The following is a 27,121-nucleotide window of genomic DNA, read 5'->3' as shown; positions in this document are numbered from 1 at the left end:
ATTGCCTCATTGTTCGCTGTGATTATTCTACCGTGACTTAAGGACAGATAAATTTCCCATCTGAGTATTTGACATTAAAAGTAAAGAGTTCTTGGCATGGCCGGTTGACCTTATTTATTCATTCCACAAATATCTCTCAAGGCCAGGCATTATCAAGCACTTGTAATGATGATGGTGATGGGACAAACTTGCTTCCCCTCCAGGAAGCCTGATATGCAGGAGTACAAATTCACTCAGCAAGTGACTCGAGTGTAATTAATAGTAATATAGTCAATTGTCCTACCCTTTCCTTAAAGGGTAATTTGGCGTTCCAGGAACTGTCAGGCCTCTCTAGTGCGTGTGAAATGCAGTTCATCTTAGTAACATTGGAATGTGTAGACATTCTTGAGGCAACACGTCTCTGCCACGGCACCTGGTCACCGTGTGTGTGGTGCCAAAGTCCAAGGACTGATCTCAGAGCACCTCTTTACCAAATGCGTTGCTGAGCCTTTGTTAGAATGATATTCTCGATTCTAGAGGGAGGCTCTGAGGTGATTGTCACCTTCATCACCTCTTGAGGATGCTGTCTGGGGGAAGTAGAAACAGCAATGGCACTGGAATCAGAAGATGCTCTTTCCGGTCCCAGCTCTGCTCTCCTTAGAGGTCACTTGACCTATCTAAGCCTCAGTTTTCGTACCTTCCAAGGGAGACCAATAAGTGTTATATTCACAGTGTTGTTGTAGGGGATGCAGAAGACTGGATATGTGAAAGCATTTTGGGACCTGTGGATGTTAGTCCCTGTTGCCTTTCTTGTCCTTCTGATGATGAAGCTTGGCTGCACTGAGATGGAAGGAGCTGCCTTTCCCTTGGAGTCCTGTAGCACTTTGTTTCCCAGCTCTTAGCTCTTATCTCTTCTTCCTCCTGTGGGTTATTTGTGTATCTTATCTTCAGTAGTGAAGCTTGTCAAGGTCAGAGACTGTCAAAGTCACTCCATCTTTCCTGAGCGGGCAGTGCATGGCGCTTTGATATAGCAGGTTCTGTGAGAGCTTGAAGGAACCAGAAGACACGGTATTTGATTTCCAATAGTTTATAATTTTAGAGAGAGAGAGACCATAGGGTGATTGGCTGGTTTAGAAGATATAGGAAATAACTAAGTACAGATTTTAGTTTTTGATTTTTTAAAAAATGTTCATATAGCTTGGGGCCAGCCCAATGGCATAGTGGTTGAGTTTGGTACACTCCACTTCAGTGGCCCAGGTTCATGGATTTGGATCACAGACATGGACCTATACTGCTTGTTGGGTGTGCTGTGGCAGTGACCCATATATGAAAAATGGAGGAAGTCTGGCACAGATGTTAGCTCAGGACTAATCTTCCTCAGCAGGGAAAAAAAAGGGGGAGAAAAAAAATCATCTAGCTTAAAAATGGAAAGATCAGTGGTTGCCTGGGATGAGGGGGTAGGGCATGGTGGGAGAGAGGGATGACAAAGGGGCAGGCAGAAACTTTGGGGGATGATGGATATATGTATTATCTTGGTTATGGTGATCGTTTCATGGATGTATATGTATATCAAATTGCATATTAATACATGCAATTTATATATAAATTATATATTATATTATATATAATATATATAAAATATTATATATAAATATATGCAGTTTATTGTATGTCTATACCTCAATAATGTTATTAAAAGTTATGTAGCTTCATTATTATGGAAGGAGGGAAATTTTGGGAAAGAAATGTTTGCTGTAGGGAATAGCATTCTAGAAAGAAAAACCAAACACAGTCCAAGTTATTCTGTGGTTTTTTTTCCCTCCTTCACAAATCCTCTGTTTTGGACCTTCTAATTGGAGATCTCACAATATGTAAAAGTAGTCTGAACTCTTTAGAAGTTCTTTTAAAGTTGTAATCTAGGCAGTAGATGTGGTTTCAGCAAATTGTGTGCATATGTTGTTTCTGTAAATTGAAAACAAGCCCATCTACCACCCCTCCGGGGCAGCTTGTCACTTAATGGAATTTTGTGGGAACTCCTAAACAGTGTGGGCTCTGGCCCAGTTGAGAATATTGTTGACTCTGTTACTCAAGGCCACACAGTTATAGTCCGTTTGAAAACCATCTTGTGGAACCCAGCTGCAGGAAGAGCTTGCTTTTCTGATAACTGTAACAGATGCTGTTCCTTTCTTCCTTTTAGCCCCCAAGAAACTCAGAAATAAACTTGATGCTGAACTGGAACGGCCATGGTCTGCATAGTTGTGTTTACATTTTCACTGGTCTTGAATTTCTACTTTGTTTATGTTTTTTTCCTTGCTTACACTGTCAATTTTTTGAATATTGATGGTTTTATATGTTCTTGATGGAAATCACCTAAAATATTTTTTATAGTGATTTAGAGAATCAAATCTGTGGTTTAATCTACTGACTTTTCTTTGGGTGAGGGATACTTGTGCTAGAAAAATCAAAGATTATAGTAAATTTGAAAAACCAATATGGTTCTTTAGGTTTAAGCATGGTCAGTCCTCAAGTTTGCCCCTGACCTTAGGAATTGACTCTCTAAGTCCCAAATTTTTACTAAATGTCAATTTCTTTTGAACGATAATTATATTTAAACCCTTCCCCCAAAAGAAAAGAAAGAAATCACTTAATTAACAGTGATTATTGAGTTATCCGCATCTCCTCTAAGAACTAAAACATTATACACACACACACACACACACACACACACACACTCTTTCTAGTCGTACAACTGGCAAATTTCACCCCCCTTCTCCCCACTTTCTTCCCTCAGACATTGGGGTCTCTGCTACGGAGGAGCTGTGGTAGAAAAAAAAGTTAGATTAAACAAAATGCTGCATTGTTTCAAAATAGAGAGAAGAAACCATGAAAATAGTGCACAAGGCCAGCTTCCAGAATAGGGTCTATGGTGTCCCAGACTGCTTGAATCTTTTATCTTAGATTTGTTACCCTGCTTAAATTTCCAGGGATTAGTATTTTGATAAGAACTTTCTTTTAAGAATAAATGTACTTCTGAGACTCTTAAGATGTCAATAGCTATATACAAGTAATTGTAAATTTTTTAAAAGCATGTTTTTCTCACACCTAGCTGGGGGTGGAAGGTCCTAGAGAAAGAATTCACTTTTGAAGAAGAGAACACTTGAGGGGAGAATTGCCCTGGTAAGTATTACAACAAAGGACTCAGCACAAAATAAGAGTAGTTAGGGGCTTAGAAAGCGTGGAGTTAGAAAGTAGGACAGGCTTGCAGAAGGGTGATGAGAGGATGCCAAAGATCCTCCTCCAGCTATTTGAGAATGTTCTCTATGTCTGGCCTGGTATTCACGAAATGGTTCATATCTTCTCACTGCTTTCTGCTCCAAACAGTTCCAAGATCCAGAATTCAGGCTAGTACTTTTAGTGAATAGTTTGGTTATATTATGGATTAAATAGATTTGGGTATAAAGCTAGCCACCATTTATCTATTGATTTCAAGTTATACTTGAGTGATTTTCAAAGTGCCCTCTCTTCGAACCCTGGTGTCACAAACTATAAAAGTAGTAGCAATTGTTGTTGTAGTAGGAATATTTTCTATGGAAAAATATAGACGTTAACATGTGCCAGGTACTGTTCCAGTTACAGATATTGACGCATTTAGAGAGGTGAGGCAGGTACTAACTTTACAGATGATGAAACAGGATAGAAAAGTTAAGTAACTTAGCTTCCCAAGGTCACACAGCTACTAAGTAGCAAAGCCCTGATTTGAACCTAGACTCTCTAGACCCAGTTTGTGCTCATGACTGTTATACTGTCTCATTGGGATTGACGTTTTCCACAGCTAAAATGAAATTATAAAGTCCCCGTCAATCCACGGAAAAAGTTCACATTATATAGAATTTTCTAGGTGTTAAGTTTTTCTTTCTCAACTCTTTGTACCCAGGACCACAGATAACCAATGAATGAACAAGTGGCAAATTAATATTGATGATACAAATGTGCATTATTACATGCTGAGGGTTTAGCCAAACAACCCACAATAAACTACATTGTTGCTGATGAAGCTAAGTAATTCGTAGTCAAAAAGCAAGAATAGGAGAATTGCAACTGAAGTAACTCAAGACATTCATGAGTGATGAGGCATCCTTCCTCTGATTTAGACTTACAGAAATTCCTACCATCTGTATATGTTTTGCAACAGTGCCGGGCACTGTATGGTAGTCAGAATTCTTAGCATAATTTGGAATGAGAGTCATCTGCAAACTCTAGGAATGTACTAATTTTAGTAATCCTAAATAACTTAATAAGTTATGCTACTTATTCATGCACAACCCCCCCCCCCCCCCCCCAAAAAAAAAAAACCAAGCAAAAGACCATGAACTTGGACTTCCTCTTCCTCCGTCCGTTAGAACTGATGGAAGGTCTTGGTCTTTTTGCCATCAGTTTGCTGCTCACCTGGAAATCCCTCATGGCCCATCACTGGGCTGGGGACCATAGTTTGAGACTCCCTGCTTCAAAGGAAAAATAAATTCTATGCCTTTTATTGAAGTTAGTCTGTTAAAGTGGTGGAGCTGGAATTTTTTCTGTGAAAACATTGTTTAACAGGGTTTTCTGTTTTCCTTTTTCATAACAAATAATGTTTCTCTCTTAAAACAAAACAAAAGAAAAACAATCTTTCCCTGAAATAATGTTTGGGATTTGCTTCCAAATAATCCTGTGGTTGGGGAGTTGGGAATGAGTGGGGGAACAGATGAAAGAAGTGTGATGAGGAGTTGATAAGTGTCAAAGCTGGGTGACACAGGGAATTCATTATACTGTTCTCTCTGCTTTTCTATATCCTAGAAAATAAAAGTTCACAACAACAACAACAACAACAACAAAACATTCCTTGACTCCTGTCCTACCTACTTCATTTCTCTGGTCTTCTTCATAGCAGACGGTCTAGAAAGAACTCTCTGTATACCTTGTTTCTCCTTTCTCTGTTCAACCCCCTTCATTTGGCATTCATTCCCACCAGGCCACTGAAGGTACCTCTGTCAAGGGCACTGTTGACCTCCATCTTGCCATATATGGTGATTAATTCTTTTTTCTCATGTTGCTTGACTTTCAGCAACTTTTGATATAGTAGATGACTTTTTCTTTCTTGGAATATTTTCTTTTCTTGGTTGATGTCAACTCACACTTTCTTGTTTTTTCTACAATTTACCGGTTGTTCCTCTTCCTCCTCCTCTTGACCTCTGGCTATTGGAAAGCCTCCATGGACTTTTCTGTATTCTTTTTCTGGGTAATCTCAGTGGGTCCTATTGCTTTACATGCCTTCTGTTTGCTAACTTACATCTTTAACCTTGGCTTCCAGACTTGAAGTCTGAGAGGTGTCTCAAATTTAATGTATCCAAATCAGAACTCTAATCTCACTCCTGCTCTCTCCATCAGACCTGCCCCTTCCCATTATCCCCATCTCAGTAAATAACCCCATTATATACCCAACTGCTTGAGCCCCAGACCTAGACATCACGTTTGATTGCTGTTTTTCCCTTATCTCCCACATCCAGTCCGTCGGTATGACCTATTGAAATGCCTCCAAATTTACCTAAATCCATTTACTTTTCTCATTTCCTCTGCCACCACCCTAGTCCAAACCTCTGACACCTCTCACTAGATTTCCACATTGCTTCCTAGCCTGTCTCTGCTCTTACGCTTGCCCCCTGCACTCTACCTGAGATAGCAGCCAGAGCAGTCTTTTCAAACATTTTTAAATGTCACTCCCCTACTTAAAATCCTCCGTTGACTTCCCTGTGTACTCAGAAGAAAATCCAGACTCCTTCATGATGTGGCTCCTGCCTGCGTCTGTCCCTTATCTCCTGCCACTCGTCCTTCTCTCACTACTGCAGTCATACTGGTCCCTTCTCTGTTCTTCAAATATACCAAGCAGTGTGCTACCTCAAGGTCTTTGGAGCTCTCTGCTCTCTCCCTGGTGTGCAGTAGATCCCATGGAAGTCTGGCTTCCTCTCATTATTTAGGTCTGAGCTCGAGTCACCTTCCTGGAGAGATTTTCCCTGACCACCCTATCTGAAGTGCTCACACCCTCCAGCTCCCACCTGAGCCCTCTGCCTGTTTTATTTGAATTTATGGAAAAGCATGCATGTGTTTGCGTATCTGTGTCCTTATTTCTTGCCCCTAGCCTGTAAACTCCAGTAGAGCAGATTCCTTGTTCGTCTTGTGTAGTGTTGTATCTCCGGTACCTACAACAATATCTGGAACAAGTAGGAGGTTGATACTTAATACGTGAATGAACAAACAACTTTTGTTCTTGATTCAAGATCAAAGAACTTTGCTTCAAGATCAAAGAACTGATGTCTACAGCCTTCTCCCCTACTTCTTCCTGAGTCCCCCGTCCCCAGCCCATTTGGACTCTGTGCTTGTGTACCATGTGAAAACTTGTTCCACATTCTTCAATAGGTTAAAAACATATTGTACTGTGGGTTCTTTATCATTTCCAGTAGTCAGATTCTATCTGGGGCACTATCCAGAGGGGTCTTCTCCAGTTTCTCAGAGAGGCGGTGATATTTCGTGGTTGCTTGCATCTCTTCTTTTCCAGCAGTATCGAACGTCACACCATTCATCCGCAGAGCCAGGACCCTTCCCTAACTCTTCCTGAGCAAAGAGCAACAGAGATCTGCCAGTTCCGTTCGCTCTTTGATCTAAAACACACTTGTGTCTTCTTATCTGTCTCTGCCTGTTTTTAGTTGTCAATTTGCTTCTTGCTTTCCCTTTCTGCTTTTCTTTTCACACGGCAAACAATTCATAAATTTCTAGTTTAGTGAGATCAGCTGCTAGAAAGGCCCCTTCCCAGTCTTATTTATATAACTAAAAGCTATGCTTACATCCTAATTTTAATGTGATAATTGAGCAGCCTCCTGTAAAATTGCAATAATCTATTTGTTATCCATTTGTTAGTGCAAGGTTATTCATTTGTTAAACTGAGACAGGCCAGGTCTGACTCAGGGATTTGAACAAATTTTCGTCTTCTCTGGAGAGGGCGTGAGGAAATTCCTGACCAACGTGAAATCCTTTGTCACCTCCCGGAGTAGATCAATACGTCAAGAATCTTCTAGACTGGGGATAAGATGGAACCACCACATTTTATCTATTTATCTGATGGGTGTAATAATAGCTCTCTGTGTCTACTTGATAGAGTTATTGGGAGAATAAATTTGCTTTTTTTTCCCAAGGACTTTTTGGCTCTTTCTCAAAGAATTATATCTTAAGGAAAAACTTTATATAAAGCTAAGCCATTGGGATTTTTCTTTTGTGAAGGTATCCTTTTATTTTTTGGTGAGGAAGATTGGCCCTGAGGTAACATCTGTTGCCAATCTTACTTTTGTTTTTTTCCTCCCCAAGCCCCAGTGCATATTCTAGTTGTGAGTCCTTCTAGTTCTTCTGTGTGGGACGCCACCACAGCATGGCTTGATGAGCATCCAGGATCCAAACCAGCAAACCCCGGGCCACCGAGGTGGAGTGTGTGAACTTAACCACTATTGGAATTTTTTTTCTGCCACAGCCAGCAGTTTTGCTATTGACATTCTTTTGCATGGTATAAGCAGAAATCTGTTCTTTTGTCAAGATCATTCTTTATGAACTACCATCTAAAACTCATCTGAATAATACTTCTTCCTGATAAGTAGTGTTTACTTTTAGATCAGTGAAAACGTTTCTGTGGGGCTATACCTTCCCCTGTCAAGATTATAATTTTTCTTAGGAGTTTTTACCTGAAGCCCCTGTTTCCTAAAGCCCTAGGGTTAATCGGTCTCTGACATTAGTAATTTTCATTTTTCTGGTTCTTATTCCCCTTTGCAAATCTCTCTCCCCGCCTTGAGCGTAGGTCTGAGGTCACGTGACATGTCCTGGTTCCACCTCTGCTCTTTGCACTGGCCACTGCTGTATCTGCTTGGCACAGCTGCTGCTTCCGCTGGATCAGCCCCTTGTCTAAAATACAAACGTTAGGAGCTGGGGAAAATGGAAATGCTATTATCTGAACATCTGGCAACAGAATTTGCTTTATGAAGGAAATGATCTTGGGGAAAACACCTTGATGAGTGCTTGAGGAAGAATATGAGGCCCCAAGGGCCTGCACACTGGCAGAGCGACTCCATGTAAGTCAGGGGGAAGCATTGATTGGTTTTTGAGAGAGCGAGGGGGATACGTGCAAGAACAAAAGAGAGGGGAGCTTCGGGGCTGGCCGAAGTGGTTAGGTTCGCGTGCTCCGCTGCAGGCGGCCCAGTGTTTCGTTGGTTCGAATCCTGGGTGCGGATATGGCACTGCTCGTCAGACCACGCTGAGGCGGCGTCCCACATGCCACAACTAGAAGGACCCACAACAAAGAATACACAACTATGTACCGGGGGGGGGGGGGGGTTTGGGGGAAAAAAGGAAAAAAAAAAAAATCTTAAAAAAAAAAAAAAAAGAGAGGGGAGCTTAGAGGGGGCACTGTTGAGTACAGCAGATGGCGGGGAGGACCGTGATACCACTGTCCCTTGTGGTCCTGAGACTTTTCTGTGAAGTCTCTGCTCGTGACTGCCTGGCATAGAGCGGATTTTAGGGGTGAACTTGGAGACACAGAGATTCACGTCACAGCTGATGCAGGACAGTGTGGAGATAACACTCGTGCAATAGGAGCCTGGGCAGCAAGGAAGGCCCTGAGAAGTACTCTCACCAAATGCTGAGAAGGGCCTTGGGTTTCCAGAGGCCTTAGAGTTGGAGGGGGTGTCAAGCCAGTCTTTGCTGCATCTTGAAGGTCTGTGAGAGCCCCAGCTAACATCTTGGCTACATCTGGGTTGTACCTGGTATCATTTGTCCAAAGAACTTTGACACCACTGCAATAGGTAGCTTAGCTGCTAATAGTGTATTTTATGTGTGCTTGGTGTGTGGTATATGTCTGTAATTTTATTAAAAATGACTTTATCACCCAAAAGCATTCTAACAATACATAACTGTGGACCAAGAGCAATGTTAAAAACCAAGACAAAGGAACGCAGTCAGCCGAACGTGTCTCGACTGTCTGGCAGACAGGTGGTCGGGGCGGAGCTGTGTGAATGATCAGAAGGTCCATCGGGAGGCCAGGCCTGTCTGTAAGATGCTTTCAGGACCGTGTCCACAATCCCAGCACCCGTGAATCAGCTGCTTTTGTTTCTCCGTCCTAGGAGCATCTTTCAGGCTTTGGGCAATTTATTAAGGGAACCAGTAAAGTTTTACTCATGGCCAGAAGCAGTCTCTTCCCACATCATTGAAGCCTCAGCCCCCTCTCCTCTCTCCTTAAGGTTGGCCTGAGACCCTCCTAGGAGACCCCTCCGTTGCTCTCTCCTCCCTGGTCCTGTAGCATTTTGCACATTTCTCAGTTTTTGCACCTGACACACTCTCTGTGATTGGTTGTATTTTGTTTTGTGTCCCAGGCGATTTATACCTTTCTTGAAAGCAGAAAGTGTGTCTTCACTGTGTTCTGTGGTGCCCCACAAATATTTGCTGAGGGAGTGTTGTTGGGGACATGAGTGAAGACATATTAGAAACAGACGTGTTTTCTTTTTTTGTTTTTTTTTTTTCCCTGGAATGAAGGGTAAATGAAGAGGCAGAGTCAGAAATAAGATTGATGGAGTAAAACAGCAGCTATGTCAGTCACTCTTCTAGGCATTTTACATATATTGACTCATTCAATGCTTATAACAACCCTATGAGATAGCAGTTATTATTATCATTCCTCCCCCTTTTATAGGGGACACAGAGAGGTCAAGTGACTTGCTCAAAGTCACACAGCTAGTAGGTGTCAGATGGGATTTGAACTCCACAGGCTGGGCTCTTAACCATCATCATTCCTCCCTAAGGTTGGAAGAGACCGAGAGAGCGCAGAGATCCTGAACATGTGATGTCTGCCAGGTCACGACTGTTTCTATTGCTGTAACATTTCTGAAGAGCTGAACTGAACCACGTGGCTGACTCCTTTTGCAAGCCCTTCCCATCTCGATGTGCCCCTACTTAACCCTCAGTGGCGAGGACAGGTGGTGGAAAGCAGGCCGAGCAGTGCTGAGGAATTCTCTCTGCAGCCCTGGGAAAACTGTCCACGCAGCCCGCAGCCCCCAGCTCTTGTCACCTGGCTCTCCAGCCATAGGACCCCTGCCCTCTTACAGCCTGTGGAAGAGAGAGGGGCTCCAGGAACAGAGTTCGGGGAGCATAGGGGAGGGCCCAGCGAGAGATGGAGAAAGGGCATGCATTCGTACCTGTCTGCATTTTGGTTTCCTAATCTTAAAACGAGGGACTCGAACTATATTATTCTTTCTCTAAGTGGGGTCTAAGGACCCAGGGGACCCAAAAGTTCTCTGAGAACCAGGTATTTTGTTTAAACATTAAGTAAAAAATTAACATAACCTTATTTGGGATCATCCTCTGTCAGACTCCTGCCTCTTGATTTCCGTTTCTGAAGTTGTGTTTGTGATTGTGACTGCGAAGGGAGCGAGTATTAGTCACCTAAAGCGGCCATGGTCAGACTTTCTGAAATAATACTTTACATTATAAGCCAGCACACACATCCATGTGAATATAAACACAAGAAAATGTACCCTTTCTACATAGGAAGTGCCCTGTTGTCCCACAACCCCCAGCTAGTCGTGACCCACAGTCTTCAGGCAGAATGATCACAGAGAGCATTTAACAGGGAGCATGTCTAGGCTGCTGTTTTCTTTTGCAGTGGAAAATTTCCATTGGAAGGCATTTTATGGAATAAATCTTCAGCTTCTTAAGTTACTTAATGAATTGAATCTTTGACTTGAGATCATGAGAACAAAAGAAAGGGATGAAATGATGACTGTTTTGTTCTGGATTACTGAGAAAAATGTGCAGGTGGTTTCATCTGTGTAAGTCTATGCATCAGAATTATGCACCAAGAAAAGGCCAAATCAGAGCCTCCGTGCTGTGGGAACAGAGGTCTTGCAGGAGATCAATAAACAGTTGCATCAAAACAACCTGTGCCACAGCCCCCAGGGCCACATTATTTACTTTGTGAGCCCATGTTGTGCCTGGATCCCACCTTTGAACATACCAGCTTGCAACAATTCTTTAGGGCAAAATGTGGTCACACTAGACAATTCTATTTTCATTAATTTTGAATTTTTTATTTTATATATTTTGGGATGCACGATTAAGGTGGCTGGATCATTTATCTTGTAGACTTTCGCACATTCTGGATTTGGGCGATTTTATTCTTGTGGTGGTGTTTAATATGTTTTTCTGTCCCCTGTGTTTCCTGTAAGCTGGTAGTTGGCTCTAGAGGCCTGATGAAATTTAGGCTAAGTATTTCAGGCAAGAATACTTCATAAGTGGTGCTCTCAAGTGTATCCTGTCAGGAGGGGCATAAAGCGTGGCAGTCCTATTTGTAACGCATGGAAGAGGAATTCACCTCTCCAACCTGTTTACCTGCCCAGCACTGTTTGTGAGCAAGAAAAGAAATGTCTGCTATATTTGCGCCTACCTTAACAAATACGGGTGCTCTCTTAAAGCCATTCCACATCCACCTTTTGGCATGAAGCATCTAAAACCAACCAAAAAAACTGTAAGTGCCTTGCTTTGCCAATAAGCTGTTAGCAAGTCTTAACTGAGGAGGTCTGTCTCTCCTAGCTTTCTGAGAAGCAGAAGTCTCAAATTACTACCAGCTGAAATGGAAAATAAACAAAACAAAACAGAAACTCATCTGTGGTAGGCAGAATAGTGCCTGGGAATATGTTACCTTATATGGCAAAAGGGACTTTGCAAGTGAGATTAAGGGTATTAATTTTGAGGTGAAGGGATTATCCTGGATTATCTAGATGGAGCCAATCTAATCACATGAAAAGAGTGGAAAAGGGAGGCAGAAGATTGGGTCAGAGAGATGTGGCATGAGGACTTGACCCACTGTTACCATCTTTGAAGATGGAGGAAGGGGCCATGAGCCAAGGAATGCAGGCAGTCTGTAGGAGCTAGAAAAGGCAAGGGAACAGAATCCCTCCTAGAGTTCCCCAAAAGGAACACAGCCTTGCTTTGATGCCTTGATTTGAGCCCAGTGAGACCTGTGTCAAACTTTGACCTATATAACCGTAGGATAATAAGCAATAAATAAATAAATGTTTTAAATGATTAAGCTTGTGGTCATTTGCCTTGGCAGCAATAGAAGACTAATATGCCATCCCACAAAAAGCCCTCAAATTTAAATAAATATATATATATATATATCTGTACAGTAGGCACATTTAAAATTTCTTCATGCCTAGTATCTCTGGAAACTTCGGCACTTAATTAATGTATTTTGACAAGGGTGATGTCAGTGCGGATGTTCCTCAGCTGAAACCTATCCAGGCTGTTGAAATGATGTCAGACATTCAAGGGAAAATGTGAACATTTAGTCAGTCATATGTATGATTCCAAACACCTGAATGTTGGAATCGTGGCGCTAGGTGTAGCCCAGCTACATCCGAGGGGAACTTCGCCGTTTTCATCTGGACGTCTGGCAAGCGTTGACATATCCAGATGATGTGAGATCCGGCTGGGAACTAAAGTGCCTGCATCTCAGGAGAATAACGAAATGCGGTCCTGGATGTCTGCTGGAGTCATGGTGCATTCATCAGGATGAGCGCTGAATGCTGTGGTCAGGCCCTTGGGCAAGCAACACAATTGAGATTTTGTTTCCTTCTAAATCACCACCCCTCCTCTACTGTTGAAATGTGGCGAGCTGCTTCATCTCTCAATTAGGGTGTCACCATTCTAATTCTCACCAAGCAAAACAGTTGGAAAGTAAAACCTCATGGCCGGGCGGAGGGGAGGGCTGGGAATGGGAGGAGGGGAGAGAGGAAAGACAGAACTAGGAAGAAAAGCTGAATGAAAGATTCATAGATTCAGATTTCGTCCCAGTCCAGCCATGGACTCAGTGTTTGACCTCGCCTTAACCTCCCTGATCCTTAACTTCCCAGAACTCTAAAAGGTGACTAATAAGCTGGTGAGAACTAATAAATGGTAGTTAAGGATAATGAGTAAGCCAAGCATAAGAGTTGCTGCTTTTAAGATTTCTCAGAATAGACTTAAGTTGCTTTTGTGTTAAGGTCTGTGATGAGTTCAGTTAAGTCATTTCCGAGTTGGGCATCAGTTAGGTATCTTTGGGTGCTAACTATTCTGAAAGCAGCAGTTGTTGCCTTGCTGTAGCTCTGCTGCACTTCTGAAGATCAACTCATGTCGTCTTTGTGCACAGCCATTGGAGGTTTCCCTCTCTCTTACCACACGCAGAATCCTGTAAGACAGATGTCAGCCTTACACTGGAGTCAGTTGGGGTCCAAAAGATATTTCTAAGTCTTTTCTTCTTAACGTGTATGTTATATAACTAAAGTAACAAATGGGAAATCATTAAAGTATAGAAATTACTTTGAAGGGGTGTATACGGTCTCATTCATTTATTTTTACTAAAAATTTTTAGTTATTTTAATAAATTCATTTATATTTATTAAAAAGATTTCATATTATACTTTATAGTCAATTTTCTTTTTTCTCTTTTTGAGCACGTCTTCAGAGCCTGTTTGCCCTTTTTTCCTACCCAGTGCATTGAGACTTTCAGTGAAAAGAAAGTGTTTGTATATATATATTAAAAAACAAAAACAGAAAACAAAACCCGGCTAACTAATGTAGGACCCCCCTCCCCCCACACACACAAATTCCCTGAGGAAATATAGATTAGCAAGACTGTTAGAAATCCACATTCATGTGTTATTTGAAATTAGGCCATTAAAATCATAGCCAAGTGCTTGCTGCCTATACCTTGCACTCAGCCTGCTTCTTGGCCATGGAACAGTGTGTAGCAGGTGCCTTTGTAATAATATGTGTGTCAGAGGGAAAGAGGAGAACACAGGTCATCATAATGCTGCATAGGACTCAGCTCCTCCAGAAATTACGCAGAGGTGCTTGGCTGGGAAAAGTACAGTAAGACCCTGAGGGATCTGTGGCTTCTGGGGCCTGATGAAGTCGGGAACACTGTGTGAGTTACTGTGTCCTTAGACATTGGCAGTGGCAGCACCCAGGTAATGAGCTGATTGGCTATTTCAACATATTTTCTTGCCTCCGGCAATTTTCCAGGTACTCCTCTGTTTTCTTTCAGCAGCGAAAATGTCAGTTACCATCAGACAAGTGTAGCTGGCCATTTTAAGAAACAAAAGAGGTGGACTGATATACTATCATTCTTTGTTCCTCTGGTGGTTTGGAAACTAACAAAATATCTTCCTCCAACCCCTTGTCTATTGCCAGGAAATGCTGTGAGTGCAAAGAATAGTAGTTGCCTTCTCACAGGGTATGAGATACAATGCTTATAAGATTATGTTACATTACAGGTGAGACTTTTGGGTTGCTGACAATTTCACCATCAAGGCCGGATCATTTTTTAAATAGTGGCTAGTACCTGAAGGTAGTTATTTGACATTCTCTCCCATCCTAAATGCAATGTAAAATAAGAAATATTTTGCTTAAGTGCTGAAAGTCAGATAAGGGTGCTGTCCACATGTGAGAAACTTGAAGGCATTTCTATTAGATGTAGTACAGCTGTTGCAGAGAATTCATTTTAACTCAACTTTACAAAACAGAAGCATTGCCGTGAGAGAAGTGAGTGTAGATCAGTGGTCTTCAAATGTTTTTGCTAGATACCCTCTAAAAGGATTTCTTTTAGTGATGTATTGTCTCGTGTTTTTGACTTGACATCTAAATGTTTTCATCATTTTTTTTTTGCATCATAGATCAGAATTTTATTTATTTATTTTAAACTTTTTTCCTCCTGAGGCCGATTCACCCTGAGCTAACATCTGTTGCCAGTCCTCCTCTGTTTTTTTATTATTTTAATTTTATTGAGGTCATAATAGTTTAAAACATTGTGAAATTTCAGTTGTACATTATTATTTGTCAGTCACCATATGTATGTGCCCCTTTATTCATTAAGCCCATCCCCCCAACCCCATTCCCCTCTGGTAACCACTAATCTGTTCTCTTTGTCCATGTATTTGTTTATCTTCCACACATGAGTGAAATCATATGGCGTTTATCTTTCTCTGTCTGGTTTATTTCACTTAACATAATTCTCTCAAGTTCCATCTGTGTTGTTGCAAATGGAACAATTTTGTCTTTTTTTGTGGCTGAGTAGTATTCCATTGTGTATATATATATATACCACATCTTTATCCATTTATCTGTTGATGGGTACTTGGGTTGCTTCCATGTCTTAGCTATTGTGAATAATGCTGCAGTGAACATAGGGGTGCGTAAGTCTCTTTGAATCGTTGATTGCAAGTTCTTTGGATAAATGCTGAGTAGTGGAATAGCTAGGTCATATGGTGTTTCTATTTTTAATTTTTTGAGAAATCTCCATACTGCTTTCCATAGTTGCTGCACCAGTTTGCATTGCCACCAGCAGTGTATGAGGGTTCCCTTTTCTCCACATGCTCTCCAACATTTGTTATTTTTTGTCTGGGTGATTATAGCCATTCTAATGGATGTAAGGTGATATCTCACTGTAGTTTTGATTTGCATTTTCCTGATAATTAGTGATGTTGAACATCTTTTCATGCGTCTGTTGGTCATCCATATATCTTCTTTGGAAAAATGTCTGTTCAGTCCTCTGATGTTTTTTATTGAGTTGTTTGGCTTTTTATTGTTGAGTTGTATGAGTTCTTTATATATTTTGGAGATTAACCCCTTGTAGGATATATGATTTGCAAATATTTTCTCCCAGTTGGTGGGTTGTCTTTTCATTTTGCTTATGGTTTCCTTTGCCTTGCAGAAGCTCATTAGTCTGATGAAGTCCCATTTGTTTATTTTTTCTTTTGTTTCCCTTGTCCGAGTACATACGGTGTTTGAAAAGATCCTTCTAAGGCTTATGTCAAAGAGAATGTACTGCCTATATTTTCTTCCAGGAGTTTTATGGTTTCACATCTTACCTTCAAGTCTTTAATCTATTTTGAGTTAATTTTTTTGTATGGCGAAAGATATTGGTCTACTTTCATTCTTTTGCATGTGGCTGTCCAGTTTTCCCAGCACCATTTGTTGAAGAATCTTTCCTTTCTCCATTGTATGTTCTTAGCTCCTTTGTTCAAGATTAGCTGTCTGTAGATGTGTGGTTTTATTTCTGGGCTTTCAATTCTGTTCCATTGATCTGTGTGCCTGTTTTTGTACCAGTACCATGCTGTTTTCATTACTGTAGCTTTGTAGTATATTATGAAGTCAGGGATGGTGATGCCTCCAGCTTTGTTCTTTTCTCTCAGGATTGCTTTAGCTATTTGGGGTCTTTTGTTCCCCTATATGAATTTTAGGATTCTTTGTTCTATCTCTGTGAAGAATGTCATTGGGATTCTGATTGGGATTGCATTGAATCTTTATATTGTTTTAGGTAGTATGGACATTTTAACTATGTTTATTCTTCCAATCCATGTGCATGGAATATCTTTCTGTTTCTTTATGTCATCATGAATTTCTTTCAGTAGTGTCTTATAGTTTTCATTGTATAGGTCTTTCACCTCCTAGGTTAAATTTACTCTTAGATATTTTATTCTTTTTGTTGTGATTGTAAATGGGATTGTATTCTCGAGTTCTCTTTCTATTGGTTTGTTATTAGAGTATAGAAATGCAACTGATTTTTGTAAGTTGATTTTGTACCCTGCAACTTTGCTGTAGTTGTTGATTACTTCTAATAGTTTTCCAATCGATTCTTTAGTGTTTTCTATATATAAAATCATGTCGTCTGCAAACAGCAAGAGTTTCACTTCTTCCTTGCCAATTTGGATACGTTTTATTTCTTTTTCTTGCAATTGCTCTGGCTAAAACCTCTAGTCCTATGCTGAATAAGAGTGGCAAGAGTGGGCACCCTTGTCTTATTCCTGTTCTCAGAGGGATGGCTTTCAGTTTTTCCCCATTGAGTATGATGCTGGCTGTGGGTTTTTCATATGTGGCCTTTATTATGTTGAATTACTTTCCTTCTATACCCATTTTATTGAGAGTTTTTATCATAAATGGATGTTGGATCTTGTCAATGCTTTCTCTGCATCTATTGAGATGATCATGTGGTTTTTACTCCTCCCTTTGTTAATGTGGTGTATCACATTGATTGATTTGCAGATGTTGAACCATCCCTGTGTCCCTGGTATAAATCCTACTTGATCATGGTGTATGCTCTTTTTGATGTATTGCTGTATTTGGTTTGCCAATATTTTGTTGAGGATTTTTGTATCTATGTTTATCAGTGATATTGGCCTGTAATTTTCCTTCTTTGTGTTGTCCTTGTCTGGCCTTGGGATCAGGGTTATGTTGGCCTCATAGGATGAGTTAGGAAGTATTCTGTCTTCTTCAGTTTCTGGAATATTTTGAGAAGGATAGTACTAAATCTTCTTTGAATCTTAAAAGAAGAATTATCCAGAGAAGCCATCTGGTCCTGGACTTTTATTTTTTGGGAAGTTTTTGATTACTGTTTCAGTCTCTACTTGTGATTGGTCTATTTAGATTCTCTATTTCTTATTGGTTCAGTTTTGGGAGGTTATATGAGTCCAAGAATTTATCCATTTCTTCTAAATTGTCCAATTTGTTGACATATAGTTTTTCATAGTATTCTCTTGTAATCCTTTGTATTTCTGTGGTATCTGTTGTAATTTCTCCTCTTTCATTTCTAATCTTATTTATTTGAGCTTTCTCTCTTTTTTCTTAGTGAATCTGGCTAAAGGTTTGTCAATTTTATTTATCTTCTCAAAGAACCAGCTCTTGGTTTCATTGATCTTTTCTACTGGTTTCTTTTGGTTTCTATTTCATTTATTTCTGCTCTTGTTTTTATTATTTCCCTCCTTCTGCTGACTTTAAGCTTCATGTGTTCTTCTTTTTCTAGTTCTGTTACATGTAGTTTAAGGTTGCTTATTTGAGATTTTTTTCTTGTTTGTTAAGGGGGGGGGGGTGCTGAATTGCTATGAATTTCCCTCTTAGGACCACTTTTGCTGCATCCAATATGAGTTGGTATGGTATATTTTCATTTTCATTTGTCTCCAGATAGTTTTTGATTTGTCCTTTAATTTTTTCAGTGATCTGTTGGTTTTTTTCAGTAGCATGTTGTCTAGTTTCCACAGGTTTGTCATTTTCCTCGCTTTTTTCTTGTAAGTGATTTCTAGTTTCATAGCATTATGGTCAGAAAAGATCCTTGATATGATTTTAGTCTTCTTAAATTTATTGAGGCTTGCCTTGTTTCCCAACATATGGTCTATCTTTGAGAATGTTCCTTGTGTGCTTGAGGAGAAGGTGTATTCTGCTGATTTTGGATGGAGTTTTCCATATACATCTATTAAGTCCATCTGGTCTAGTTTTTCATTTAGTTCCACTATTTCCTTGTTGAATTTCTGTCTGGTTGATCTATCCATTGATGAAAGTGGGGTGTTAAGGTCCCCTACTATTATTGTGTTGCTGTTAAGATCTCCTTTGAGATCAGTTAATAGTTGCTTTGTGTACTTTGGTGCTCCTGTGTTAGGTGCATATATATAAGTATTATGTCCCCTTGGTGGACTGTCCCTTTTGTCGTGTATACTTCCCCTCTTTGTCTCTCATTGTCTTTTTTATACTGAAGTCTACTTTGTCTGATATAAGGATGACAACACCTGCTTTCTTTTGTTTTTCTCATTAGCTTGAATTATCATCTTCTGTCCCTTCACTCTAAGACTGTGTTTGTCTTTAGAACTGAGATGTTTTCCCTGGAGGCAGCATGTTGTCAGGTCTTGTTTTTTAATCCATCCAGCCACTCTGTGCCTTTTGATTGGGGGATTCAATCCACTTACATTTAGAGTTATTTTTTATATATGAGGGCTTAGTACTGCCATTTTATCACATGTTTTCTGGTTGTTCTGTATTTCCCTTCTTTCTCGTCCTGTGTCTTTTGCACTGCCAGTTCAGTTTGGTGGCTCTCTATGTTGGTTTTCTCAGTCTTCTCTTTATTTATCATTTGTATCTCTGTTCTGAATTTTTGTTTCGAGGTTACTGTGAGGATTGTATAAAAGATCTTGTAGATGAGATAGTCCATTTCTGATAGCCTCTTATTCCCTTAGTCTAAGCAGGTTCCATTCCTCTCCTCTTCCCCTTCTAAGTTATTGTTGTCACAACTTATTCTATTTTGTGTTGTGAGGTTGTGGTTAAAATGAAGTGATTATATTTATTCTTGATGTTTTCCTTCCCTTTATCTTTAATGTTAGAATTAAATGTTTGCTAATCTGTTCTGATAGAGAGTTACAGTTTTCTGATTTTGCCCACCTATTTATCTCCTTGCTCAAGGCTTTATAAACGCTTTTTTTTTCCTTCCAGGTATTAGGGCCTTCTTGATCATATCTTGTAGGGGGTTCTTGTGGAGATGAACTCTGTCAGCTTTTGTTTTTCTGGGAAAGTTTTTATTTCTCCATCATATCTGGAGCATATTTTTGCTGGGATAGAGTATTCTTGGCTGAAAGTTTTTGTCTTTCAGAACTTTGAATATATCATTCCACTCTCTCCTAGCCTGTAAAGTTTCTGCTGAGAAATCTGAAAGCCTGATACAGGTTCCTTTCTAGGTTATTTTCTTCTGCCTTGCTCTCCTTAATATTTTTTATTTGTCATTGACTTTTGCCAGTTTTACTAATATATGCTTTGGAGAGGGTCTTTTTACACTGATGTAATTAGGAGTTCTATTAGCTTCTTTTACTTATAGTTCCAGCTCCTACTCCAGGTTTGGGAAGTTCTCAGGTATTATTTCTTTGAACAAGCTCTCTGCTCCTTTCTCTCTCTCTTCTCCCTCTGGAATACCTATAATCCTTATGTTGCATTTCCTAATTGAGTCAAATATTTCTCAGAGAATTTCTTCATTCCTTTTGAGTCTTAGTTCTCTCTCCTCCATCTGAAGCATTTCTATATTCCTATCCTCTAAATTGCTCATTCTATCCTCCATAATATCAGCTCTGTTATTTAAGGACTCAGATTTTTCTTTATCTCATTCATTGTGTTTTTCATCTCTAACATTTCTGATTGGTTTTTCTCTATCGTTTCAATCACTTTTATGAATAATTCCTTCTGTTCATTAATTGTTCCTGATTTCACTGAACTGTCTTTCTGAGTTCTCTCATAAGTCTTTAAGTATTTTGGGGGCCTTTTTTTTTGGTGAGGAAGACTGGCCCTGAGCTAACATCCAGTGCCAATCTTCCTCTTTTTGCTTGAGGAAGATTGTCACTGAGCTAATATCTGTGCCAGTCCTTCTCTATTTTGTATGTGGGATGCTGCCACAGCATGGCTTGATGAGCAATGTGTAGGTCTGTGCCCGGGATCCAAACCCGTGAACCCTGGGCCACTGAAGCGGAGCACGTGAATTCAACCACTATGCCACCAGGCTGGCCCCATCGTTGGTTTTTTTTTGTGAAAGCTGTTTTGGCTTCTCTCATTTAGACTGTAGATTTCTTTGCCTTCAGAATTTATTTCTGGGTGTTTATCTTTTTCCTTCTGGTCTGGAGTGTTAATATACTTCTTCATACTATTTCCTGGGGTGGATTTGTGCCTTTGCGTAGTGATAGTATCTTATTGCAGAATCTACCTTCCACTGCTGGGTGGGTGCTGGAGCTGTGTATTCTGAGCCCACTGTGATCCCTGTCAGCTGTGCTGTCTGAGCCTGTGTCACTCCTTGGTACCATAGTGGGCCTGTGGGCTCTCCCACCAAATGGGAAAGCAATCACACGGGGGTTCAGTGCTGCCACAGCCTGCTCCCACAGCCCCACTGAGACATGCTCCCCACTTCAGGGCTACAGTGGTACTATGGGCATTCACAACAGCCAGGAACTTGTTTGCCTGGGCCTGCAGAGCTGCCACCATCTCCTCTCAGGCTGCACCAGCCATTGGGCTTGGTGGGCGGGACCTCCCCACTGGGTCCGTGCCTGAGCTACTCTATGTGGACCATACGGCTCTGTGGGCTCTCTCACCAGACAAGAAAGTGATTGCATGGGGCTCAGGACTGCTGTCACCTGTTTCTGCAGTTATGCCAAGGTGTGCTCCCACCCTCTGGGCTACTGCAGTGCTATGGGTGCTCCAGCCGGGAGAACAGTCATACATGTGTACAGGGCTGCCATCTCCCTGGGGGTAGTCCATCCACCTTCAGATGTAGAGCTGCGTGGGTCTCTTAGGCATCCTAATGTGCTGTGTGGGTATCCTCCACTGATCAATGAATGTCCATTTAGTTGTAGTTTGAAAGAGGATAGACAAAGGGAACAGCTCACTCTGCCATGTTGCTCATGTCACTGTCTCATCATTTTTTAAATAGGAGGAAGAAAATATTAGATATTTCATAAGTTGAAAGAAGGTGAGGATTGATCGTGTGTGGAATAAATTATTTCATGACATGATAAAATAGGTTTTAATGACTTTACTGAATAACATATCAAATCTGAAAGGAATCAATAAAAAACGTATATTTAGAACTTATCTAACATATGAAAACCTGATGGTTCCAGATTTTTTTTTTAACATTGTAGTTACTTTAAAAAATAATCTGTATCAATAATGTGTTACTTTATTCTGAATTCTGAACTTCCCAACGCTGACGAACCTCACCTCTGCAGACCTGTTTACAGGACAGGGAGTGAAAGAAAAGCCCGAGGTTTCCCAATATTTTTAATCATTTAGAGCAGTGCACCATAGAGCAGACATTTGAGATAGATGAACAGTATGACTTTCTTTTGTAGAGTGGGAGAAAGAATATTGTTAATGCCAGAAAGCTGTTAGGCAGTTTTAGAAAAGAGTAGTTGGAAGTTGAGCATATAGGAACTCACTTCTGTAAACCTATGGCTTTGGAAAGTCCATTTGAAAGTCCACTTGAAGGAATAGAGACTGCTAGAATAGGTCACAGACTCAATGAATACCTTCTAGTAGGAGGAACATGGAAGAGGCAGATAAGAGAGACTCAGGGAAAGCATGAGGACGCTCGATTTAGATCACTTTAGATGCTGTGGGTCAGGTCCATTTGAGTGTAGGCTGAGGCTCATTCTGGGCACGGGTAGTCACCTCTAACAGAAGGTGACAGAAGAGGTGGAGGAGCTCCCCCCAAAGTAGCAGGCTCAGATTACTCATGGCCTCAGCCCCTCATTTCCTTCAGGCCACTAGGTGAAGAAACAGCCCTCTAGTTTATGATCTGAGGCATTTATTGAAGCTACTCTGTGCTAGGCATTGTCCTAGGTACCAGAGATACTCTGGCAATCAGGACAGATAAAGTCCTACATTTGCAAAGTTGGGGGCAAGAAGACAGAAAGACAGAGAAAGTAAACAAATCTATGAGAACACGTGAGATAGATATAATGCCGTCATGTAAATCACCTGAGTGATATGGCTGGAATGGCTATTCTAGTTTGGCTAATCAGAAATATCTTCTCAGAGGAAATGGCATTTAAATTGAGGCCTAAAGTCATCTACATAAAAATCAATCAATACATCCAAAATTAGCCAATATTTATTGGGTGCCTGCCTGCTACATGCCAGCCATTGTTTAGGTACTCGGTTTACATTGGAAAACTTTAAACTTAAAGTTACTAAAATCGGTAGGGAAAAACAATACTACTGTAAGATTTAACTACTGGCTTCCTGGAATATATCAAACTTGGATAGGATAAACAAGTTTGACCACTATCAGTTAGTTTATACACCTGCTTTCCCAGTGAACAATTCTACAAGTACCCAAGATAAAAACAAAACCATGAAAGTGCTAAGAAGAAAATGTAAAGAAATATATTTATAGTTCTGGTAAGAGAAAGGCCTTTTTAAGCATGGCACAAAACCTAGGAGCCATAAAGGAAAAAAATTAATTTACTTATATAAATATTTAAACCTTCTGTTCAGCAAAGCAATTATAAGCAAGGTAAAAATAAACAAGAAGTATCTGTAACCCAAATGACAAAGAGCTAATATACTTAACATAAGTGCTAATTTAACAATATCCTGAAGAACATACAATTTAAATTAGAGTAGTGGTGGCCTAGATGGTGAAGTATAGTTGGATCACTGTGTTTCAGAGTAGATCCAGCAGGTCTTTCTGACTGATTAGAAATGAGGGGAGGGGCCGGCCCGGTGGCGCAGCATAAAGTTTGCATGTTCTGCTTCGGTGGCCCAGGGTCCACCAGTTCAGATCCTGGGTGTGGACATGGTCTCACTTATCCAGCCATGCTGTGGTAGGCATCCCACATATAAAGTAAAGGAAGATGGGCACAGATGTTAGCTCAGGGCCAGTCTTCCTCAGCAAAAAGAGGAGCACTGGCAGCAGATGTTAGCTCAGGGCTGATCTTCCTCAAAAAAAAAAAAGAAAAGAAAGAAATGAGGGGAAAATGGGACAGCTACATGCAAAAGAACGATGGACCACCTTCTTACACCATGTACAGAAACAAACTCAAAATGGATTAAAGACTTGAATGTAAGCCCTGAAACCATAAAACTCCTGGAAGAAAACATAGGCAGTAAACTCTTTGACATCAGTTTTAGCAATACGTTTTTGGATCTGTCTCCTCAGGCAAGGGTAACAAAAACAAAAATAAACAAATGGGACTACATCAAACTAAAAAGCTTTTGCACAACAAAGGAAACTTGTCAATAAACGAAAAGGCAACCTACTGAATGGGAGGAGATATTTGCAAATGATATGTACAATAAGGGGTTATTATCCAAATATATAAAGAACTCATACAACTCATCAATAAAAAAACAAACAACTCAATTAAAAAATGGGCAGAGGACCTGAATAGACATTTTTCCGAAGAAGACATACAGATGGCCAAAAGACACATGAAAAAATGTCCAACATCAGTAATCATCAGGAAAATGCAAATCAAACCACAATGAAGTATCACCCTACACCTTTCAGAATGGCTATTATCAAAAAGACAAGAAATAACAAGTGTTGGCAAGAATGTGGCCAAAAGGGAACCCTTGTGCACTGTTGGTGGGAATGTAAATTGGTGCAGCCACTATGGAAAACAGTATGGAGGTTCCTCAAAAAATTACAAATGAAACTACCATATGATCTAGAAATTCCACTTCTGAGTATCTATCTGTAGAAAATGCAAACAATAATTCAAAAGGATACGTGCACTCATATGATCATTGCAGCAGTATTTACCATTGCCAAGATATGGAAACAACCTAAATGTCCATTGATAGATGAATGAATAAAGAAGATGTGGCATATATATATATATATATATATATATATATATATATATATATACAGTGGAATATTACTCAGCCATAAAAAAGAATGAAATCTTGCCATTTGCAACAACATGGATGGACTTAGAGGGTATTATGCTAAGTGAAATAAGTCAGACAGAGGAAGATAAATACCGTATGATTTCACTTATATGTGGAAACTTAAGAACAAAACAAACAGAACAAAGCAGAAACAGACTCATAGATACAGAGAATAAACTGGTGGTTGTCAGAGGGAAGGAGGCTGGGGATATGGGCAAAAAAGATGAAGGAGATTAAGAGGTACAAACTTCCAGTCATAAAATAAATAAGTCATGGAGACATAATGTACATCATAGGGAATATAATTAATAATATTGTCATAACTTTGTATGGTGACAGATGGTAACTAGACATATCATGGTGATCATTTCGTAATGTATAAAAATACTGAATCACTATGTTGTACACCAGAAATTAATATAATATTGTATGTCAATTACATGTCAAGGAAAAAAAAAGAGATGGGTAAATTAGGAATCAAAGATGTCTTAGTCTGAAAAAATATGTGGAGGGTGGTACCATTTACTGTTGTGCAGAAGGCTGGGCAGAGGAGTTTGTGTTAGGAAGTAGATTTGGAGTAGAGAATAGAGAGAAAGAAATATGGAATGGTCATGTTAATTCTAAGATTCCTGTTTGACATCCCACTGGGAATGTCAGATATATAGTTAAATACGTGTCTGAAACTCAGGTAAGAGGTCTTGGCTGGAGATTTGTATTCAACAGTCATTAGCAAATGAGTGAGTGGTATTTGAAGCCATGGGCATGGATGATGATGATGATAATGATGATATAATAATAATAATGATAATAGCTAATATTTGTTGAGCGCTTAGTAAAAGTCAAAGCTTTGAGGAAGCTGATCTCACATGCTGTTGGAGGGGTTGTGGCACTGGGAATTCTGGGAAGTTGATATCTTGATACAGTTGGTCTTGCTTTTGGGAAGAGGGAGGTAGGGGCCGGGGCTCATGGTGATGAGAGATCTCAGGGCAGCCTTTCTCTCCTGTAAGTCTGGATGTGTCCAGGCAGAGAGGCCTCAGTACCTGATGGGGCTCTTTAATCTGAAGACTCGTGACTTTCTTCTAAGTGAAGAATTTTAAAAATAGGGTTTCTTTGACTATTTCCTGTCTTCTCTTCTTTCTTTCCTCTTCTAACTTGTTAGGTGGATATTAGAACTTCTGAATCTATTCTCCATGTCTCTCAACTTTTCTTTCATATCATCTATCTGTCTTTGTCACGTTTGAGCTACATTCTTCTAGAATGGAACAAGAATCCAGTTCTCAATTTTTGAGCTTCAACTGTGTCTGTTCTTCTATTTGTTTTCTTTCAATAATTGTATGTTTTCATTCTCAAGATTTCTAATCAGTTCATCTTTTTTACAAATCTCATATCTTCCTGAGTCTCTGATAACAATTTATACTCGTTTTAACTTAGAGATGCTAAGTATACTAAACATATTAAATGTTTTAGTTTTTTGTTTGTGTTCAAGGCTATTTAGCAATTAATTTGAAAGCTGTGGAGACTGCATTATAGTGACAAGATATAAAAGCAAGTAGTGCAACTATTTCAATTGTAGAATTTGATTCAGATTTTATAGTAATTTTGTTTGTAGAACTCAGGAAGAAATGGTAAAAGATATATCTCTTTATTTCATAGACTGGATTAAATATAGTGAAATTCTGTTTTCTTATCTCTGGCAGCAAGAATAAAATTAAAGCTTAAGTTATACCAAAGAGTCCTGACAAATACAGGGAACCATGAGATTAAGTCATGGTATAACAAGTAAATGGCCTTGAAAATGTTTTTGCCCTTGGGAAAGTGGGTGTATAAACCAACTGATAGTGATCAAACTTGTTTTTCCCATCCAAGTTTGATATATTCCAGGAAGGCAGTAATTAAATCTTACAGTAGTATTGTTTTTCCCTACTGATTTTAGTAACTTTAATGTTTAGAATTTAATGGTGAAAATTTTAGAAACTTTAATGTTTCTCTGAAATATTTGTGTTTGAGTCATAAAAGTTAGATTTTACAACTTCAGTTTTTACTATAAGGCCTTTCAGCATAAATTTGATACTTCCCATCATCTTAAAAAATATCACTAGTCTTTGATTAGGACCAAAAAAAAAAATTTAATGAGGCTCTCTGATTTGTGTCAGTGTGGAAGAAATGTAATTTCAGAGGCCTGCATTCTTCCTTAGAAGAAGCTGGATTTCGAGTTGGTTGGGTCTTAGGTAATCCATCCAAGTGGCTTGGAGCCCAAAGAGCCCCAGGGTTGAACACAGCCGTGGTCTTGTAGAGGGCACGGGGCGTCAAGAGAGGGAAACCACGATCATTCAAAAGCACAAAGTCTGGACCTGGTGAAAACTGGAATGGAATACGCTGATCTGGGGGGAGGGCTGGGGGTGCTCTGACAACCAGACCTATTCCTGCCGTTAGTGACCTCGGAGCATGGATGCGTGAGCTGGTCATCATGGCTTACTAGTGCAGATGTGTGGTGTAAAAAATGAGGAATTAAGACATAGACACAGGAGCTGTTTATTCCTATTCTATATAAAGAGAACACTCTCCCTAGATGGTTTCAGTTTTATTAACAGAATAGGACCCAGAAACTTTTGTAGTCTGTTGTTTTTCAAGAATGAAGATGAAATAAGGAAGTACATATTTACTGTCTTAAAATATTTTATGAATTCGATAGAATGCAGTGTGTAGTCTTTAGGGCAAAGCGTTTCATCTCTTCAGTATCTAGAATCCAGACAGGCTATAGCCCCATAATTTGGAAACAAAGTTTTTAAAAGCTCAGTGTTACCAATGACACTTGGCGATTTTCCAAATTTCATCATGGAACCAG

General features: G+C 39.9%; 1 protein-coding gene and 1 long non-coding RNA gene across 9 annotated transcripts in view; both read left to right on the top strand.

The window, feature by feature from the left end:
* Positions 1 to 27,121, top strand: part of SOCS2 (suppressor of cytokine signaling 2) — a 277,036-nt gene that overhangs the window by 207,906 nt on the left and 42,009 nt on the right. The gene's annotated exons all lie outside the window — the stretch shown is intronic.
* Positions 988 to 10,357, top strand: LOC124230434 (uncharacterized). The gene is made up of 4 exons (XR_006886179.1): positions 988 to 1,047; positions 2,177 to 2,225; positions 3,086 to 3,156; positions 9,846 to 10,357. It is a non-coding gene; the product is annotated as an uncharacterized LOC124230434 (long non-coding RNA).

This window comes from Equus quagga, chromosome 19 (assembly GCF_021613505.1).
Source record: "Equus quagga isolate Etosha38 chromosome 19, UCLA_HA_Equagga_1.0, whole genome shotgun sequence".
NCBI lineage: Eukaryota > Metazoa > Chordata > Mammalia > Perissodactyla > Equidae > Equus > Equus quagga.
This window is presented reverse-complemented; position numbering and strand designations above follow the sequence as displayed.